Source organism: Microtus oregoni, unplaced genomic scaffold (genome assembly GCF_018167655.1).
Source record: "Microtus oregoni isolate MIOR12 unplaced genomic scaffold, Mior012 000026F_ref0000081, whole genome shotgun sequence".
Classification (NCBI taxonomy): Eukaryota; Metazoa; Chordata; class Mammalia; order Rodentia; family Cricetidae; genus Microtus; species Microtus oregoni.
The window spans coordinates 33,046,483-33,067,401 of NW_024543085.1; the positions used below are offsets into that span (position 1 = coordinate 33,046,483).

General features: G+C 43.3%; 1 long non-coding RNA gene across 1 annotated transcript; it reads left to right on the forward strand.

Annotated features, from left to right (window-relative positions):
• Positions 1 to 17,328: 17,328 nt before the first annotated feature.
• LOC121463228 lies at positions 17,329 to 20,442 on the forward strand. The gene is made up of 4 exons (XR_005976422.1): positions 17,329 to 17,540; positions 18,466 to 18,560; positions 18,915 to 18,988; positions 20,422 to 20,442. It is a non-coding gene; the product is annotated as an uncharacterized LOC121463228 (long non-coding RNA).
• Positions 20,443 to 20,919: the final 477 nt, after the last annotated feature.

Below are 20,919 nucleotides of genomic sequence, written 5' to 3' on the forward strand. Positions count from 1 at the left end.
CACAGTAACTGGGAACAACTGGACCACATTCTTCATGGGAGTCTGTGAGAGGCCCCCCCCCACAGCATTTTCCGATGTCATCAGGTTGCCTTGTTTATCTTTGGTTGACCTACATTCATTGTTCCAATGTTGGCCTTTGCCTACCTCCTACATATACCTGAAGGCTGACTCATCCTATTCCTGCCATTCCCAGATGAGACATTATTCCTAGGAATCCGTTGTCTACAATCTCTTCTCAGATGTCCCATTCTACCACAATTAAAACACTTGGTATATTGATGTCTTCTCTTGCCATTGAAAATTGCTTCTCCTATCCAAGCTTCAGTACCATAGTCAAGTGTCTCGACATTCATTGTATGCAAGACCCATTCATCCATGGGTGCTGACCTGATCATTAAAGGCCAAAGAATCCTTTTGCATTCTATGTTGGAATTCTCATAAGCCAAAGATTCAATTATTATACATCTAGCTTCTGGGTCACTTACCCCTATTTGTACAGCCCCAGTTAGTCTTTGCAGAAAGTCACTAAAATGTTCCCTCTGACCCTGTTTAACCCTAAGATATGATTCAACTCTCTTTCCAAGTTCCTGAATCCTGTCCCAAGTCTTTAATGCTGCTGTGCTACATAGGGACAAGGTGTGGTCATCATAAAGAGCTTGATCCTCAGGATCAGAGTAAAGTCCTTCACTTAGAATTTGATCTAGGGGAATCTTAAGTCCTTTTGCATTTTCTTGTTGCTCTAAAATTCTTGCCTCCTCTTTAAAAAACACCTCCAAAGTAATTGCAGTCCACTTTCTAGAACTGCTGAGATTTACTGAGTCCAATCTTGTGGCATTGCTTTGCTACTGAAAGCCCACATTTTGACCATTTCCCTAACAAAGAACAAATGTAGTCTGAAAGCTACAATTGCTTGTTTAACTTCCTTTAGATCATTCATATGTATGGGCTCCCATGAATATACTTTGACAACCTTAGGGTACTTAGGGCCAGATAATTTTTCTGATGTTATTACTGGAAGGTCAAGCAGAACTCTGGGGAAGCTATCCCAGAGATTTTTACATACCGACAAGGTTAAATTTTGCCTTTTTACCTTTTGTTCCTGGTCATCAAATTTGATAATTTCCTTGATCTTTTTAAAATTGTTTACCACTGCCTTTTGTAATATCTGGATCTCCTGTCCAGTGTTCTGTTCTAATGCCCTCATTGAGGATTCCATGGTATAAAGTCTGTACAGTAGAGATAATGTCTCCTCCTTGGACATAATTTTCATAGCATGCATATTACCTTCCTAGAGAGACATTCTATCAGTCAATCTGTCATACCCCTTTGACAGAGTTCGATTAATATATTCAACAGTGGAATTTTCTCAAATAATGTTTCAGCACCCACTATCATTAATTGGGTTTTATGTGCCAAATCAGCTATATCCTTCTCCAAAGTGATGAATCTTCCTTTATATAAATTACTATCAGTCTGTACCATTTCCAAAAGTACCTCAGTTGACCGAGTTTTGTTAGTAAAATTGTTCATATCCTCCTTCAGATTTCTGACCTCTTTTTCAAGAAGCTAGGTACCAATCTGTACCATTCCTAAAAGTACTTCAGTTTACTGAGCTTTGTTAGTTAAAGTGTTTTAAGAACTTAGGACTTTTCATGACAATGAGATACATCTGCTTCTGGTAGCACCAAGCTACTTCAAAAGGATGACAAGGCTCCTTATGGACTTGGATAGTCATTTGGGCAAGACTCTTATCAGGACTGCTTCACTGGACATGCAGGACCCACAGAGAAATGACTTCTAAACTTGCCTAAAGGTGAGATGATCCTTCAGAATTCCTGCCTCATAAAAGAATCTGCCAGACATTCTGTAGGATACAGAAGAAAGTGACTGACAAACTGTGAATATAGACAGAACTGTCTTTGAAATTTCCTGCTTCATGGAAAAGTCTGCTGGACACTATGGGCCTGTAGGCTGAAGATGGATTCCCCAATGGTACAGAGAAACTTTGGGCTACTGTCCAGGCAGCAAGATGTCTCCATCGATTCTAGAGTTTTGAAAGTTGCTTACAATGTACTTCCTGCTTACTTAGATAATATTATATCCTCCTGGCATCTTTGATAGAGTTGAAGAATAGATAGATAGTTATAGTTTTCCTTAGTTATGATAAAAGATAAAGTAGATATAAATATTGTAATTATAATTCTTGTTTGATACCTGTTTTGTTATATGTAATTTTAATATGTTAAAGCCTTTCTTTTTGTTTAAACAGAAAAGGGGAAATGGTATGGGAGATCCTTCTGTCTGTGAGTTGCTTTTCTTGGTTAATGAATAAAGAAACTGCCTTGGCCTGTTGATAGGACAGAACTTAGGTACGCGGGGAAGACAGAACTGGATTCTGGGAAGAAGACAGAGTCAAAGGGACGCCATGGATCTGCCACCTGAGATAGACATGCTAAAACTTTGCTGGTAGGCCACAACCTCATGGTGATATACAGATTAATAGAAATGGGTTAAATTAAGATGTAAGAGTTAGCCAATAAGAAGCTAGAGCTAATGGGCTAAGCAGTTATTTAATTAATACAGTTTCTGTGTGATTATTTCATTTCTGGGAAGCCAGGAGGAACAAGTGGTTCCTTGCAACATATAGAACGTCAACAAGAAATGCCAGGTGTAGTAGCTCACACTTTTAATACCAGCATTAGATAGGCAGAGACAAGAGGAGCTCTGTGAATTCCAGGCCAACCAGGGCTACATAGCGAGATCCTGTCTTTAAATAATAATAATAATAACTCACTATCACCTTTATAAGAAAATAAATAAATCTTCAAATATCTTCTCGTCTCTTTAATGGAATAGAAAATTAATTTTGCCTGGTTTTCTGTTATTGGTGGTGGTGATATTTTTGTTTGTTTATTGAGTCAGTGTTTTAACTCAGAATCCTTCTACCTCAACCTCCAAACCACTGGATTACAGATAGGTACCACCACATCCAACTTTTGAAATTGATGTTTTTTCAGTACTCTACCCTGTGAGGCCTGGCCCCTTCTTACCTCCCTCAGAGAAAACCACCTTGAACAAATTAAGTTCTCCATGCTTGAGCAATATTCTCCTCTCCAAGAGAGTGAGAAGAGAAGCAGAAAACTGAAACAAGCACAATGGAAAGATCCTTCACAAACGCATTCACACACATAAACACCAGCACTGCAAGTGGACTTCGGGAAGTGTACAGTTTAATAACTAGAGAGCAGTACGCGAATTAACCGACTGCTACTCTTCCCTTCATCTTACAGTTAAATGAGTAGCTGAAACCTTGGATTTCGCCTTGATCTTACTTTGATTTTAGCTACCTACATGGCAGATGTACTCTTGAACTTTATAAATAAATTTATAAATATAATTAATTATTTGTAATCATATATATATTTAATATATACTTAACTAGCATATATGATTATTAACTTAGTCTTCACAAACTCTTCTTACCAAAAGTTATTCCCACATCCTTTTACAACATATTCACAAGCCATTCCTAACTATTTCACTTTAGGGTAAATATAAAACCTACCTTATTGCTGTAATTTTTAAAAATTAACATTTGTTTTTATTTTGTGTATATGGGTGTTTTGCCTACATGTGTGTCTGTACACCACACACATGCAGCACCCACTGAGGCCAGAAGAGAATATCAGACCCCTTAGGGGTGGAGTTATGGATGGTTGTGAACTGCCATGTGGATGCTGAGAATCAAACCTAGTCCTCTAGAGGAGCAGCCAGTGCTTGTAGGTGCTGGACCATTTCTACAGCCCTGCGGCTCTGATTGTAATGAGAAATGGCCCTCGGAGCAAATCAATGAAAGATGGTGAGAGAGGAAGAATAAGGCAAGAGAGGGAAAGAAAAGCTGGGGGCAGGAAAAAAAAACAAGACAGACTGATGGCAAACAACAATGTTTGCAACGTACTTTGCACAGGAAGCCCTCTGATGCACCTCCCATGAAGACCTTAGTTCTAACTCTCCCTGTTTATATTTAAGTTTGGTCATACCAGTTGCGTTGGTCAGGTCACTCACTATAAAGGCAAAGCAACAAGACTTCACAAGTGTTGCTGTGTCAGGGTTCACTGGCTCCTATGATTTTCTTCTGACTCTGATTCCACTCTGTGGAGAGACCCAGGGCAGGCGACCCCTTGGGGACCGGTATGGAAAGGAGAGCAGTCAGTGTGTGCTGAGTCTTTTAAACCAACTGTAGCAGACTAAATGTATGGGAAAGTCATGTGACGTGGGAAGGAAGCATAAGTAAGAAAAGCCGTTCTTCATTCCAGAACACTGGTTGCCTTTTCTGCTGACAGACTCAGGAAACATCGGACACCCCTGATGAACCAAAACTGCCTAGACAGTTAGTGTGTATTTTGCAAAAGATATCTTAGACAGAGGTCTAAGACAATAAGGAAACTGCTTCCTGAGGGCCAAAATTATCTACAACCTTGACTTTTTAACACTGCTTTCTCATTCCTAAATCTAAACAATACCCTCATAAATCCACCGTACAACTCTGTTTACAAAGAAAATTCTTTAACCTTCAACCTTGTGGTGAATTGCGCTCTATAAACACAGTAACTTAGAAAGCCCAGGATCTGGCTGGGCTGGGAAAGTGGGTTGGTCAGTGAAGTGTGAGCCAAATCCCAAGCACCCCTGGGAAGAGAACAGACATGGTGGCACATACCTGTCATTCCAGTGCTCAGAAAGTGGACACAGGATCCATGGAGCGTGTTAGCCTGACAGTATAACCAAATCAGTAAGTTCCAGGTTCAGTAAGAGACCCTGTCTTAAAAAATAAGCAAGAACGAGTGACAGAGAAAGACAGCAACATCTGGCTTCCATATGTGCAGCTGTGTGGGCACAGAGACAGAGAGGAGGGAGAGAGAGAGAGAGAGAGAGAGAGAGAATGAAATCTTACTATACTAGGTCAAAAGGAAGTCAATATTAATGTTTTGACAGCAAACAACACTCAAGATTTATCTGTCATGCCAACAGGTAAGTCAATGGGTAAAAAGTTCAATCCCCAGAACCCACAAAAAGCTGTCCTCTGACCTCCACACTCACACTGTGGCACATGAGCCCCTACCCCATATACACAGGCAATAATTATTTTTCAATTTCCTTTTATTTTGCCTGCGTGTATGTGCACCACACTTGGACAGTGCCTGAGGAGACCAGAGGCGGACATCAGATCGTCTGGAGTTGCAGGTACAGGTACTGACTGTTGTGAGCTGCCACATGGGTGCTGGGAACCCAACCCGCACCATCTACAAGAGCAGTATATGATCTTCACCACTGAGTCGCCTCTCCAGCTCCAATAACTGGTAGTACTTTTAAGGGATTTTATTTATAAGAGTAGAAAATTAAATGTTTACAAATGGGAAAGGAGTAAATTGAAATATTTTGACTGCAGGCATTGGTCATCACCATGGTAATAATCCCATGTGAAATACCGTATCCAGAGTCTTAGTACAAACCCCCAGCTCTGGCAGTGCCCGCAAATGCTGGACTTGACCACCTGCCCCTATAAGTTAATGAAGCAGGTGAGTAACATGGAAAATAGAGGGAGGAGACTTAGTCCACGTGCCCACATTGAGAAGGACACATGAAGGAGTAGGTGACACCAAGTCTGTCTTTGGGAGACAGAGATGGGCAATAAAGGAAGAACTGAGGCGAGGGGGAGTTCTGGTTCTGCAGGGTCCAAAGAAGCTGTCACTTGAGGGTGTCTATCTGGCTCCCACAAAACCTTCACTTTTGCTGTAGAGAGCAACCTCACCTGAAAGTAATTACCCTGGGGGAGGCAGGGTCTACTCTGTACTCTCCCGCTTTGCAGAACCCAAGGTGACAGCAGATGGGAGACATTGTCTGAGAACTGGGTTTTCCCTGCAGCCTTGAAAGGAAATGAAGTAATTTAGGAGTTTAGACACCAAAAGCCTATGGATACAAAAATCTAAAATGGTTACGAAAACAGTGTGTCAAATCAGAAAAAGAGAGAGCAATTCAACAATGCGCTTGTTTGTTTTCAAGTTTTTATATAGGCAGTAAGCTAGAGACACAACTGATTAAAAAAACTGATTAAACTGACCCTTAAGAAAGCTGCTATTTATAGGAAAGAACAGCAATCATTCATCTTCTGGGATTAGGTTCCTCCAGGAAATTCCACAGAAGCCCTAATGTCCTAAGACTCATTCCCAGAGAAGACTTCCTGCATATGTCATCCCCCAGAAGAACACCTGCTCAGCACATTTCCTGGATTTTCTTCCTTCTTTCCTTCCTTCTTTTCTTTTATTTGTTTGATTTCTCGAGACAGGGTTTCTCCACAGCTTTGGAACCTGTTCTGGAACCAGTTCTGTAGACCAGGCTGGCCTCGAACTCACAGAGATTCGCTTATCTCTTCCCTTCCCCCCACCCCAGTTTGGCCAGATCTGTAAATAAATTCATTTTCCGAGTCTCTAAGTATTATGTAACTTTCCTCTTAGTTTAGGTAAGAATTTAGATTCCCCCACACTCCCATTACACAAGGGAATGAAGCCAGGACCTCCTGCCTCCCAGGCAAATGCCCTACCACCCTGTGTTGCTCCATCTCTTTTAACATTTTCAGTGTGAAACAGACTCTCAATAAATCACCCAATCTGGCCATAGACTCAATTTGTGTGCCCAGGCAATTCTTAAAATTGGAATCCTCACCAGGTGGTGGTGGTGCACACCCTTCATCCCAGCACTTGGGAGGTGAAGGCAGGTGGATCTCTGTGAGTTCAAGGCCAGCTGAGTTGAAGCCAGCCTGGTTTACAAAGTAAATTCCAGGACAGTCAGGACTGTTATTCAGAGAAACCCTGTATATTAAAGGAAAAAAAAAAATGAAATCCTTCTGCCTCAAACTGGGATTTCAGGGCTACAACCCCAGACTTTACAGCTAGGGTAGAGTTCTGGGAATAGAATTATAAAACTCAATTTAACATCTGCCATGTGGAAGGCTTTGACCTTGGGTTAAAAGTAATAAACCAGGCAGTGGCGGCACACACCTTTAATCCCAGCACTTGGGAGGCAGAGGCAGGTGAATCTCTGTGAGTTTGAGGCCAGCCTTGTGTATAGAGCCAGTTTCAGAACAGGCTCCAAAGCTACAGAGAAACCCTGTCTTGAAAAAGGAAAGAAAGAAAGAAAGAAAGAAAGAAAGAAAGAAAGAAAGAAAGGGGATGATAAACAGATAAACAAACCTAGATGTGGGGTTTGGGCTGTAATCCTATAACCACTGGGGAGGCTGAGGAGGAGGATCACTGCAAATTCAAGGACAGACTGAGCTTCAGAATGAGACTGTCTCAAAAGACCAAAATAAGTAAACAATAAATTGTAGCGTGAGTTCTGGCTGTCCTGGAACTCACTCTGTAGACCGGGTCTTGACTCACAGAGATCCGCCTGCCTCTCCTCCTGAGTGCTGGGATTAAAGGCGTGTGCCACCACTGCCCAGAAAGTTATTTCAGTTTCTAAATTATGTGTTGGTGTGTCTATGAAAAGGTATATGTACTTGTGTGCAGGTGCCTGCAGAGGCCAAAAGATGGAGGGAGAGGGGTGCAAAGACTAGAGTTAAAGAAGTTTTGAGCCATCCAGAGTGGATGCTAAAACTGAATTCAGGTCCTCTGTCTCTTGCAGCATAAACTGTCCTCCTCATCACACTTAGATCCCATGAATGACAAGTTGGGACTTTGAAGATGGGAAGGTGTCACACTGAACCAGCAAGGAAGTAGGTGTGGAAAGTAGAGGGAAAAGAAGAGGCTCAGAGCAGGAGAGAAGGAGGGCCACGTGGAGAATAGACATCTCACAGCCGGAGCCCAGGGGCAGGGAAGAAGACAGACAGGCACAGAATATACAACACCTCCTAAGTGTTTAAAAAAAAACCTGATTTGTTTGGGTTACTTAATTGTGTTTTTTAAATCAAACTCTAAAGATTTTTTTTTAATAGCCAACATTGTTGACACATGAAGGAATCAATGGGAGAATCCAAATGTTACCTTCCGAGAGAGCTGTTTGACTATGAAAATCAAAGGATAAAATATTTGTATGCTCTTTAACCCAGACATTCCACTTGTTTCTAGGAAATCCCCACAACTGTACACAAAAATTCCATTTAAAGATTCTCTTTCGGCCGGGCGGTGGTGGCGCATGCCTTTAATTCCAGCACTTGGGAGGCAGAGGCAGGCAGATCTCTGTGAGTTCAAGACCAGCCTGGTCTACAAGAGCTAGTTCCAGGACAGGCTCCAAGGCTACAGAAAAACCCTGCCTTGAAAAACAAAAAGAATACAAAAAAACAAATAAAACAACAACAAAAAAGATTCTTCTTTCACTATCCCTGATAAAAATAAAGAATTAGAGGCAACCAAAATGTCAAAAGGTAGTTAATTAATGAAATAATTAGTTAACAGATTACCACTGATCCATTAAAAATTATTTCTGTTTAGGATTTTTTTATGTGTCTAAGTGTTTTGTCTGAATGTACATCTGTGTACCATGTGTGTGCCTGGTGCCAGCAGAGCTAAGAAGAGGACATCAGATCCCCTGAAACTGGAGTTACAGATAATTGTGAGCTGCCATGTAGGTGCTGGGAATCAAACCCAGGTCTCATGAAAGAAAAATCAGTGTTCTTAACTGTTGAGCCAGCTCTCTACCCTCCTCATTGAAAATTATTATTGATATCTATATTTCCTATGGAAAGGGGAGGTTGCAAAGTAGTACACCCAAAATAATCTCAATTATATAAGGATAAAATTGTTTACATTTTCAGAGAAGTAATTGACTAGAAAAAATACATAGCCCAAGTTAACAAATGAGCCAGTGAGGGGCTCTGCCGGAGAAGGCACCTGACACCAGGCCTGACGATCTGAGTTAGATCCCAAGGACCCACCAGGCAGAAAGAGAGACCCATTTCCCTCTTCTGACCTCCACTCATGGACAATGGCATGTGCATAGTCTTCTACCCTCACACATTTAAAATAATGGTTTTCTTAAGCTAGCAATGCTTGTCTTTTCAAATGTTGCTAAAAGTTCTCCAGGAGAGAATTATCTGGGAAGCGTACTTCATTTTCTAAAGATCTTAAGGTTTATACCTTCAGTATTCAATAGCTACTGTGCCTATGGATCAGAAATACTGCAGGGGCTAGACTATTTATATGAATGGGTTGTTAAATGCAAAGATTAGAACAGAAAACAGTGTCAGTCAAAATAGAAAGAATGTACATAGTACAAATTCAGCTCTGTAACAGGCTGAATTCTGATTATTCTAAAATAATTGGAAGGATAAACACTTGCCAAAAAAATGGACGTCTGACTCTAGAGTTGAAAAAATGCCAAGAGAAAAAATGGAAACATTGTCAAACGTCCCCTCTCTGCTCAGGGTATGAGACAGATGGCTGGACATAAAGAAAGACGGATTGTCCAGCCATGAGAACCTCAGGAGACTGCAACAGATAGCCTGAGCTTCTGTCCCTCAATCAAAAAAAAAAAAAAAACACACACACACATCCATAAAAGGAGATGGTGTTAAAAATCCTCAGCCATCCTGACATCCTGATCCTCAAAAACTGGATCTACCTCACAGCCTTCTCCTCTGGATCCTATGAGGGCCGCCCTACCAGCTACACTGCTCTGTGGCTATTTACTAAGGGAAGCTTTCTCTTTTGGAGAGAGGAGGGAAGCCCAGGGAAACTTACAAGACTCAGGAAACTCCTATAAGTTGCAAGACACACAAGGCCCCTCCCCAAGCTTATAAGATCAATGGACAATTGCTTGGAAGAGGAGACCCTGGCTGGCTGCACTGGCTGCTAGTTCTGCAGGGAGCCCTGGGAATGTAATTTTCATATGTTGTTACCCAAGTTAGGGTATGACTTTTGGTGTTCCAGCTGTCTTTGCGACACTCATGGTTATTCGTGTGAGCAACTCCTCATCCATTGTGCAGCTTAGCTTTCCTGTCACCTCCACACAAGCTAGTGGCATCTGGGAAGAGGGACCCTTGATGAAGGAAATGCCTCCGTCCATTGGCTTAACCATCCAAGATGAACTGACACTTGGATAGAGGACAATGACCTATCTTCTGTACAAAGGTTTGATCACATAATCGTAACTCTTGAGTATCTTACAAATTGGAAAAGTATCTGAAAGAGCTATAAAGTCAGCAGCTAAGGGGTTTAAATTAAGGCACTTGTATAAGTAGGAAAGACCACTCTCGCAAGCCATAAAATTTGGGGGTGGTGGGAAGGGTGTGACTTCCAGTATCAGAGGTAAACTACCTCCATACAAGTTTCTGGCAGGGCAGGCCTGGAGGCTCCACAAACCATGAAGCTGTTGTCACCTCATGGTTTTGCCAGAACTAGTTGGTAAGTCTCTATTGCTAGAGTCACCATAGGATTTGATACCTGGTTTTCATAGTACCTGAAAGTGTTATGCAGGATGCTAGGGGTTAATTGTCACCAGCAATCCTCCCGGGACTACATACTACAGGACCAACATACCAGGCTAGATAAGTGCCCCTGGTGCAATAGTGGTACAATTGTTATGGCTACAACAAGCTATTTTACCATGGGTTTAAGCCTGTTCCTACTGAAAGGGACTGGGTATTGGTACTATAAAACAAGGGAGCGGCATGGTACACACCTTTAATTCTAGCACTTGGGAGGAGGCAGAGGCATGTAGATCTCTGTAAACTGGAGGCCAGCCTGATCTATAAAAAAAAAAAAAAAGTTGCAGGCCAGCCAAGGTTACCAAGTGAAACTGTTTAAAAATGAAACAAAACAAACCCAAAACTGTGACTTAAAAGATCATAGGCCCCAATGGGAAAACCACCATGGTTATTGTTTTCTTAATCAGATATGATGTTATATAGCAGTTTCCTAGAGACTGAAATGTTCCCAGCTCCCCAGAAAGATTCTGAAAGGCAGAAAGTAGACCTCAAAACAGCTTCAGGAATTCCCTGAAACTGATCAAATTCACTAGGCCTCCCTCCATCCCTCCCTTCTAAGAGTGAACAACAAAGACAGTTGAGAGTCACTCTCAGAAAAGCCAAGTTGCAAAGATGCTTCTCAGGCAAGGCCAGCCTCCTGGAAGAAGAAGACTTTAGCCAAACAGCCTGGAAGAAGAAACTAGACAACCTGCATGAAAGAGGCTCTGACCAACTACATCATCTGGAAGGGACACTCTCCAGCCTGTTGGGCTGCCTGTAGGTTCTGCAGTATGCTCCAGGTTCCTAGCTTTTGTGAGCCATGCTGGAGCATGTAACAGGACTTCAGACCTTAGAAGGACCCCAGCCTTAGCACAATTGACCCCATGATAGAAGGACCATTCAGGCCATAACAGTACCACCTTCCAAAACAAAAACAAAGACGTATTCCATCAAAGTCTACAGTTCCAGGAAAGTCTCTAAATATACTAACAGTTAATTCCACTGTGCAAGAGTAAAGACCATTACACAAATTAAAGCCAGTTAATCAAATCCAGGCGGTGGTGGTGCATACCTTTAATCCCAACACTTGGGAGGCAGAGGTAGGTGGGTCTCTGTGAGTTCGAGGCCTATATGGTCTACATAGTGAGTTCCAAGACAGCGAGGGTTGTTACACAGAGAAACCCTGCCAGATAATTACACTGTATTTTACTGAATACAGGACTACCTCTCTAAAGCGGGGTTTGAGAGAATTGTGTGGATGAAGTTTTCAAGCCTCCTTTTATAGGAGAAAAAGGTACACACTGGAGATTTCGAGAGGAATTTGGTCCCATAAGAACTTGGCAAGCAAATGACAGAAGCATACAACAGGTAAGATTATTTGATACCACATTTCGGCAGGATGTCTCAAGACGCCTTGGCCAAATACCTTATCTTATCAGGGCAGAGTTCAGGGTACACTCAAATTCCCCAGGGTGTGGAACCTGTCAAATTCCAGGGATAGGTTAGGTCAATTTGAGTTTTGCAGTAAATAGAAACTTGAACTTACTTTGACCTTGTAAAAAGACTGCTCCTACACAGGCAGATCTCTGTGAGTTCAAGGCCAGCCTGGTCTACAGAGCGAGTTCTAGAACAGGCTTTAAAGCTATAACAAAGAGCTGGGCGGTGGTGGCGCACACCTTTAATCCCAGCACTCGGGAGGCAGAGGCAGGCGGATCTCTGTGAGTTCGAGACCAGCCTGGTCTACAAGAGCTAGTTCCAGGACAGACTCCAAAACCACAGAGAAACCCTGTCTCGAAAAACCAAAAAAAAAAAAGCTATAACAAAGAAACCCTGTCTTGGAAAAAAAAGAAAAAGAAATACCTTGTTTTCTGGTTTCTGTGGTTCTGCTTCTGGCTAACTGAAGTATGTCAACACTAGGTTGTGCTTAAAAGCTCCCACTGAGAAAGGCTGGATGCTGTACTGGGCTTCACAATGTAGTCACCCTTTGTAGTCGACAGTCAGCTAGTAAAGTCTTTCTACTGGCTTAAACCCTTGTCCAAATCGTCTTCTCTGGTGTATCCCTGACAACAGAGTAGGCTTTGATGATAATGATGCTGTCTTTGAGTCATTTTTGCTCCTTTAAGTAGCCCTTCACCATATTCCTACAAGAAAGTCCAATAAAAATGATTGGTTGACCAAGTTGTACTTTGGTATGTTGTGGGCTTCTTGTCTGAGTGATGGGGGAGAGTCTTCTGTTTTGTGTTAATTTCATTGGTTAAATAAAGAGACTGCCCTGGCCCTTTAATAAGACAGAAAATTAGGTAGGCAGAGTAAACAGAACAGAATGCTGGGAGAAAGAAGCTGAGTAGGGAGTCACCATGATTCTCCCACTCCAGGCAGATGCAGGTTAAGATCTTTCCTGGTAAGCCAGCTCGTGGGCTACACAGATTATTAGAAATGGGTTAGGTCAATATGTAAGAGCTAGCCAAAAAGAAACTGGAACTAATGGGCCAGGCATTGTTTAAAAGAATACAGTTTCCGTGTAATTATTTTGGGTAAAGCTAGCCATGCAGGCGGCTGGGGTGCCAGGGACGCAGCCCCGCAGCTCCCTATCTCAACATCTGGGGTGAGTAGGTGTGTTGTGTGGAAATGGATTGTCCACACAACAGATGTGTTCCTTAGATATGTTCCTTGTTTCTTTTTTTTAATTTTTAGAAAGGGTCTTACATAGCCCAGGCTGGCTGGCCTTAAACTCACTGTGTAGCTAAAATGACTTTGGATTCCTGATGCTCCTATCTCTACCTCCCTACTACTGAGAGTACAGACAAATACCACCTTCAATTTTATGCAATGCCGGGGATCAAATCCAGGGGCTTTTATATACTAGGGAAGAGTTTTACAAAGTAAACTATATCCCCAATCCCAAGACACATTTTAAGCATTTGAGTTTACATGTTTTTTTTGTTGTTGTTGTTGTTGTTTTGTTTTGTTTTTTTTGTTTTTGTTTTTTTTTTTTTTTTTTTGGTTTTTTGAGACAGGATTTCTCTGTAGCTTTGGTGCCTGTCCTGGTACTAGCTCTTGTAGACCAGGCTGGCCTCGAACTCACAAAGATCCGCCTGCCTCTGCCTCCCGAGTGCTGGGATTAAAGGCATGCGCCACCACCGCCCGGCTTGTTTTGTTTTTTTTTTGAGACAGGATTTCTCTATGTACCAGTCCTGGAGCTCACTTTGTAGACCAGGCTGGCCTCGAACTCACAGAGATCCACCTCCTCTGCCTCCCAAGTGCTGGTATTAAAGGCATGCACCACCACCACCCAGCTTTGAGTTTCCATCTGTTGATTATTGGTGCTATCCACTGTTAGAGTCCGAGAGAAGCCCCCAAAGAAAACCAACTGCCCACATATGCAATAACAGGAGTACTTTATTAATTCCAACATTGGGATGGCACTTGGTGACCCCCAAAGAATGTCACAAGCTCCTTTTAAACAGAGATAGGAGAAATCCAGAGAGAAAGGATTCATCTGGGGCTGATTGATGGAAGAAAGATTAGTATGGGAGCTGATTGGTCCAAGGTCCTAGTGGTTAGGGACCTTCTAGCAGCAGGACAGGGAAAACTATCTTTAGTTATCAGGAGACTGGGGGACGCTTGCTGAGCCAACAAAGGGGCTTTGGGAGCCTGCTGAGCCACCAGAAGGGGCCTTGGGGTACCTGCTGAGCCAGCAGAAGGCTGTGGTTTTTCTGAGGTCTGTCTGTTTAGCTCTGTTCCTTTTAAGAGAACTGAAACTAAGGCTTAGATTTCTGTCAGGTTACTAGGAGAGCCTGGTCAGCCCCGCTCCCACCCCAGCTCACTCATCCACCACACATGTAAAAGAAAACTGTTTTTTGGTTTTGGGGTTTTTTTTCACAGTGGGTAGTGATTAATACAGAGACTTATAAACAGTCTTATAAATAGCTATTGCTGTGATACTCAACCATAAACGGAGAAATAAACAAGTATCTATATCACCACCTCCAAAGCCCAGAGAACATAGTGGAACAGGGAGCTAAAACAATGCAAATATATCAGGCAGAAGTGGTGCATGCCTTTAATCCTAGCACCTGGGAGACAGAGGCAGGTGAATCTCTAAGTTTTAAGGCCAGCCTGGTCTACAGAGAGAGTTTCAGGATAGCCAGGGCTGCACAGAGAAACCCTGTCTCAAAAACAAGCAAACAAGAAAAATTATATATAAACATTAAGCCAAGCCTGGTGGCACAAATTTATAATCTTAGCAACTTGGGAGGCTGGGGCTAGATTGGTGCTTGTGAGTTCCAAGCTAGTCTCCTGGGTTTCAGGCTACCCTGTGTAGGTATAGTCATGGCAAGACTGAGATCCTGCCTTTAAAAAAATGGAGGAAGGAGTAGAATATTGTGTGGCTGTTTTCTTTGAAAGAAGGAAGTCCATAGACTCAGGAAGTGAATAAATCTTACAGTACTCAGGAAGTTCCTGATAGTTGAAAGATTCACAGGGCTCCTCCCTTGTACACACAGTGAGCAGTTGCTGAGGAGACTAGCTGACTGAGCTGCCTGCTGATTATTCAGGGAGCCCCAGGACAGTCTTCAGGAGTTGTCCTCATGCTGTGAAAGACCTGGATAAATCCAGGTATCCCTGGATAAATCCAGCCCTCCCCTCCCCCGCACAGGAAGAAAATAGCCAAAAATCTAAGCAGGAAGAGAATAATCTGAAATCTAGGATTAGCTGGTTCAGTGACTCTGTTTCAGGAACTAGCTGAAGATAAAGTTAGATTGTAATCTTGAGAATAACCTTGAGAAACAGGGAGTTTCCCCCTTGTGATTACCATTAGGTATTTTTGGAAATATTTTGGAAATTTTGGGAGGAACCATCTATTTGCTCTGCCACTAATGCCCTATTTGAGGTAAATAGATATGTGTTTGCACCACCTCAGGAAAACCCATGCAGTGTACAGTCATCTGCTTAAAAACAATTTAGCCCACCTTCGCTGAGACTAGCACTTTCAGTTTTCATGACCTGCCTTTGATGCTATTTTCTGAGTAATTCAAAGCAGGAAAAAGTTCGGTATAGTAGTGCGTCTTTTAGTATCAGCACTCAGGAAGCGGAGACAGGAAGATTGCTTCAAGGTTATCCTCAGCTACCTGCTTGAGATACATGAAACCCTTTTCCAAGATAAAATAAAAATTAGGGTTAGATGTGGACTGAAAAATGTTGAGACACGTTTGGTACACAACACACACATACAGAGAAACCCTGCCTCAAAAAAACAAAGAAAAAAAAGAAATTATCAAGGACTGGGGGATGGTAAAGGCACTAGATTCCAGACCTAATGATCTCTGTTTCCACCTCTGGTATCCACATTGTAAAAGTACAAAATCGGCTCCCAAGGGTTGTTCTCTGACCGCCACACATGAGCCTCATGCATGCGCACACATGTTTATGCACACAGATGTGCACACACACACACACAAGAAGAAAAGAGAGGAAGAGAAATTATTGAGATTCTCAGAGCTTTGGAAACACAATAGAACTGATTTTATTTTCTCTATTTTGTTTAATCTCTGTTTTCTCAACTTTGTGTAGTGACTATGTAATTACTTTCAAAGACAGAAAGATGAATGTTATTAATTTTCATATCTCATTACCAGTTTTATGACTATTTTTAAAATAGCAAATATAAAAATCCCAGGAGGCTGGTGTCCCTGGGGTTCAGTGCTATAACAAATAATGAAGATGATTTGGCAGTCAACAGTTGCCCAGAGCCTGAATTTGGAAAAAAAAGAATTTCAGAAGCAAAAATTTCTTGTCGGGACCCAGCCTGGACAAAAAAACCTTTTTCTAGGGTAGAAGCGTGGGGATTTAGAAATATAGTAAAGAATATGAAGATGTGAATGAAAACAATAAAACAAAGAAACAGAATAGTTTTGGTAAGGAATTCCAGTGAGTACTGAAAATTTGCCTGCATTTATTTTCCAATTGGTCAAAATACACCCTGACCCTAAAAGGTCAAAGACAAAAGACTGCATTAACATGATACTAGGAAATGAACATACCAATTGAAGGTCACAGGCTACATTCATAGTTTTCTGTTGCTAGAACAAAACAGGTCAAGGTTGTTGTGTCCAAGTCTCAACCCCCAGAGAGACCACCGGAATCCAGTCAAGTCCAGAATGAAAAAGCAAGGTTTAGGTGGCGCACGCCTTTAATCCCAGCACTTGGGAGGCAGAGGCAGGCGGATCTCTGTGAGTTCCAGACCAGCCTGGTCTACAAGAGCTAGTTCCAGGACAGGCTCCAAAACCACAGAGAAACCCTGCCTCAAAAAAAAAAAAAAAAAAAAAAGCAAGGTTTATTCAGCATGCGAAGTCCATGCCAGGCTGGGAGCTCAACCTCTACTCACAGCGTAGCACAGTAGGGTGAAGCCCCCATTCTCAATTGAGGCTGACATATATAGGCAAAAACCACAAGCAGATTTATTTTGGGTCAAGGGAGCTGGTTTACATAACAGCAGGTGTGAATTATCTCTAGCATGCCCCGCCTCCCCAAAGCGGTTGCTTCTGCTGTTCCCTGGTAGACCACGAAGTTGGGTGTTGACAAGTGGCCAGGAACATTCTGTGGTTTGTGCTTGAACTCAATGTCCTAGTTAGATACCCTGTTTTTCAACTAGCTCTTGATGTTGCAAAGTTTTTTAAATTTTTAAAGTTACCAATGTTGTTAGCCAAGGGGATGATGAAAACCAGGACTCAAACCATCCTTGGGAAGCGTCAGGTTCCTTTTGTCTGTGTAACAAACCGTCCTGTATTTTAGCCACTGTTTGCCTAATTACCCCTGTCTTATTGGCATAGGAGAAGTACTCTTCTACTAGGGCCATGCATTGGCCCTTTTGCTGAAGAAGTAACAGATCTAGTCCTCTTCTATTTCGTAAGGCTACCTCAGCTAAACTGTCTAGGGAGGCCTCCGGGCTCAACATAGATGACTCTAGGTGTTGGATGTCTTCGTCAATGGACTTATGTAGATGCTGACTGATATCCAGCCTGTTGGGTGACGGGTCAGCATGCCTAATCCTGTCAACCATGCCCCAAGGAGGATGGACAAGGTAAGGGTAGTAAAGGGCTCTCTTTTTGTCCTGAGAAGGGGAGCTATTGACCATGGGCTAGGAAATCGGTGTCATGGTAGACCACCTCAGGGATGAGTCTAACTATGATCCAATACTTGGAAGTGATGCTAAGTATATGTATATACTTATACTATACTTACTAACAAGGAGTTAGGCTGATGGAACAGGCCCACCAGGCATATTCGGGGGGTACAATGTACCCCATTTCTGCTGACTCAGGGCAACGGAATTGTTGCAATGTCTTAGATTGGGGGGGCACCTCTCCAAGGCAAGTGCCATAACCTTGTATTTCAGTCAGGGTGAGTGAGACCTGAGATTGCCATCTGCAACAGGAAGCATCAGATATGATGGCAATTCCTTCATAATATGGAAGCTGAGCATAAGGCAAAGCCAGCAAGCAGTGTGAGATTAGGGGCTGAATTATTTAAGAATGCAAAAGACGCATAATTTTAGTAGTCTGTCAGCTGAAGGTGAAACGGGTGCAGGGTACAGTGTCGTGGAAGGTAAATGCGGGCTTGGGGTAAATATCTCTGGGAGCAAGGTTTCCGGAGCTCGAGTACCCTTGGGGCAGCTCGGAATAATGTTTGGGCCTACAGAAAATGTGGATAGCTGGAAAGACTGGGCTGTAGAGATGGGCACCCTGTAATGTGAGCCAGTGGAGTCGTAAAATCGCAGTCCCCGTGTTTTGGTGTTACCCAGTCTGCATTTTTACCTCCGGGGATGAGCTTAAACATCCCTAGGGGACCTGGAGGAGGAGAAGAACTCTGGGGATATTTCCAGGTGACTTGGATTAAGTCCTGCTAACGCTGTGCCCTGTACTAGCATTGGTTTCACATCTCCATTTTGCACAATAAAAATCTCCGCTTCCCCAACATCCTGACCAAAATTTTTATGTGTGTCCTAGACAAAGATACCATTGACCTGGATGAACCGCCAGCGCTCCAGCGGGCGGATGATGATGAAAGTCCAGCGTGCATTGGAAGGGTTTGAACGTCAATGGTAAGATCAGGGAACCAGGTGTCCAGAGCCGTGTTAACAGCCGACAAAGCCTCTTCTTCCCCGGAAATGTATACAGTCCATGTCTGCTATACTGGCTGATGGGGGTTGGTTGGTGGCGCGCAGTCCCGACTTCTGGCATCTGGAGCAGAAGCAGGGCCAACAGCAGTAGCAAGGTGGCCATTTTAGTGAAGTTTTAATCGCAGGGGGTTGCTGGGATCAAGGTGTGATTTCCAGTTTTCCTCCACTGGCGACTAATGGAATAGTCGAATGTGGGCGTGGTGAACCCAGGGGGCAATTCCATCCACTTGGATTGTGGTGGGAGTCTTAAGGATCACCAGGTATGGTCCCTTTCAGCACGGCTTGAGGCTGCGGTGTTGATGTCGCCAGAACCAAGACCCAATCTCCAGGCTGGAAGGTATGCAGCTTAGGTGGGTAAGCAGTAGAGTAAATCTCTTTTAGTCTTGGCCAGATCTCGGCCCTAACTTGGGAGAGTGCTTTTAGACTTTGGGCTAAATCTATTTCCCTGACTGGTGCAATTAGCTCAGACTAGGCTGGGGATGAAAGGAGAAGGGTGCCCATGCATGATCTCAAAGGGGGTTAAATCTAACTGATAGTGGGTATTCCTAGCCCTAAACAGAGCATAAGGAAGGAGGGCAACCCAGTCCCCACCAGTCTCCAGGACTAATTTGGTGAGGGTCTCTTATAGAGTCTGATTTACCAGCTCAACCTGTCCTGAACTCTGGGATCTATGTGCACAGTGTAACTTCCATTTGGCTCCCAGTGTGGCCACTATTTCCTGACTTACCTGAGAGACGAAGGCAAGTCCCTTACCTGATCCAGACATGTGTGGGACACCAAACCTGGGAAGAATTACTTCAAGAATCTTTTTGGCTACTACATACGCAGTCTCGTGTTTGGTCAGGAACGCCTCCATCCAGCTTGAAAAGTTATCTACAAAGACTAGCAAGTATTTATAACCATATTTTCCTAGTTTGACTTCAGTGAAGTCTCCCATTATACTCCAGGTCGAGTTCCTCTTGCCCAGGTACCTTTATCTCCTCTTGTATGGTAAACACCATTTGACACTCCTGGCAATAAATATATTGACATATATATATATGTCAATTAGCTGACTGGCATGTCTTTGAAGGTGACCTCTGGAGCAAGTTCTTGATTCTTTTGGTCCCCATATGGGTGGAGCGATGGATCCCGTACAGTACATGTTGGCCCATCAATTGTGGGAGGAGGACTTTCCCAGTTGGGAGGTACCAGCCATTTCCTTTGCGAACCACCTCGACTCTGGTAACCCAGTCAGTGTCCTCTTTTTTTGTGGCATGGAGGAGGGAGGTGCATGGCCCTGGGTCCATCTGGACTGGTAGAGTGAGGTGGGGTCTATCTAGGGCCACCTCCTTGGCTGTTTTGTCTGCTAGGTTGTTTCCTTTGGTGACCAAGTCGGTCCCCGTCTGGTGACCCAGACAATGCATCACAGCCAGTTTCCTGGGAAGCCATAGAGCCTGTACTAAGCTTAGGGTCTCTTGTTTGTTTTTGATAGTTTTTCCTTCTGGGTTAACAACCCTCTTTCCATGGATGTGTAGGGTAGCAGAAGCATACCTATGATCTGTGTAAAGGTTAATCTTTGTTAGGAGCCAATTTCCTCCTAAAATCATTACAGGAACCATCACCCTGGGGAGTCTGCAGAGAACCCCACACCCTTAATTGTGTTAGGAATCGTTCTATTGACAGAGCCTACCCCACACCCAAATTGGCTGTTTATGGAGAGCTATCTGTTAGCGGAACCCACCCCACATTCCAAACTATCTAGGGAGCTAGGTGTGTCAACTCGTGACTTCTTGGCCTACAGTGACCTGAACAAAGATAACCTCCTGCCTACGTGACCAACGAGGACCATGTGACCAACGTGAACCACGCGGCAAGAGCCCAGGCCCCTGTGCCCATCCCCCAACTCTTTACCCTATAAAAGTTGTACCCCGTCTCTAATAAACGGAGGCTTTGACAAGAACTCTCGCTTAGCCTCCTTCCGCTTTCCTAGCCCATTATCTTCCAGGTAGTGCCTCTCCGTGACCCTGGAATAACTGACTGCCGGGTGGGTTACAACCCCTAGACTGAGTAGCCCACCCAAAGGCAATCAACAAATCTTTTTGTCCTTTCCCAGGTTTAAGGCTTTGGTTAGGGCTGTTGTTCGTCCCTCTGGGCTGATGTTGGGGGGGCACTATTTCTGCCCAAATCACCTTGAATGTCATGGTGACTGCTACCACAGCATACCTGTGTCCATCCCGCATGTACCTGCTCTCATCAGTGAACCAGGTCTCTTCCATATCTGATAGCAGGGTGTCCTGAA